Raw genomic sequence first — 1,258 nt, 5'->3', positions numbered from 1 at the left:
TCCGCCATAAGCCACCGCCTCCACCTGGGTACTGGGGTCTGGTGCTGCATATGAGCCTAGTCCCCTGCATTCGGCTGGGCAACAACTTACACTTTGCTCCACTGTCAATCTTTACTTTTGGTTTTGCATTGTTGCAAATCGTGTTGAGAGTGGTGAAGGTCTCACACTTTTCTGTGACCGTGTTGACACTCTCACAGTTGAGTGTCGTTGGAGGCTCAGTGGTTTGGTTGATCTGGCTGAGCTTCAATTCATTTACCTTGCCGACGCTCCTACCCTTGGAGGACTGCTCGGCTGCAATGTGGCTGGAGGCAGAGGAAGGCTGCTGTGATTTCAATCTGCAACATTTTGCAAAATAATTCCACTTTTTACATTTATTGCAGCTTTTACCATGTGAGAAACATTCTGTTCTGTTCTCAGGGTGATGGTGGCCACCACAGTTGGGATAGGGCATGTCCTTTATCACGAAAACATGTTCCCTGTCTAAAATCACTGCTTTGTTTTGATTGTCCATTTAACATGTAGATGCTGATGGCTTTTTGTAATATTAAATCTTTCTTTCACAGCACCTGCTTACGGATTCAATCCCTGTGGATCCTGCAGACTATTCAATCCCCAACTAACCATCAGTAAGGGTGCAAAATGCACATGACCTCTCTCAGGTTTTCAAGGTAGTTGTTTCAGATTGCAATGATTCAATCAGCTCTTTGGTTTGTTGAATTAACCGCCTGCCTTCAAGGATTATACTTTTTACTACAAGATAAATGTTCTCAAACCTTTTTAGAATTATTTTAGTATCCTCTGAGTCCTCCTCCATTTGGAAAACATATTGCTCGAACTTCTCAACAGCCTTTGAGCCTGATAGGTTTAGTAAGGTGCAAGTTTGCACCTTTTATGATTTGTCAGATAATGCAACACCACAGGAAATATTTCACTGCTTCTCAAACTTTTCCCACTGTCTGCAATGTTATTGTCGAAGACGTGCGGGTCAATGCCGCAAAGTCCTTGTTCCATTTTGCCAACTCCTGACACATGTTGAAGTGCTGGGTTCCCAGACACTGACAACAAGGACCTGTAACAAACAATACTCTATTCATTTGCTGAGCAGCTACTCCACGCTTGTACTCTTCCCACACTCCCGGGGAGAACTCCCATCCTCCTGTCATGTGACCCTTTTTGTAGCCATGTCATCATGTGCCCATTCATTCTATATACTCCAGTGCTTGCCTTGATCACCTTAGTCCCAAATACCCTGGAGAGA

This window comes from Scyliorhinus torazame, chromosome 16, assembly GCF_047496885.1.
Source record: "Scyliorhinus torazame isolate Kashiwa2021f chromosome 16, sScyTor2.1, whole genome shotgun sequence".
NCBI classification, from domain to species: Eukaryota; Metazoa; Chordata; class Chondrichthyes; order Carcharhiniformes; family Scyliorhinidae; genus Scyliorhinus; species Scyliorhinus torazame.
The sequence above is the reverse complement of the archived record's forward strand: the minus strand, read 5'-3'. Positions refer to the sequence as shown.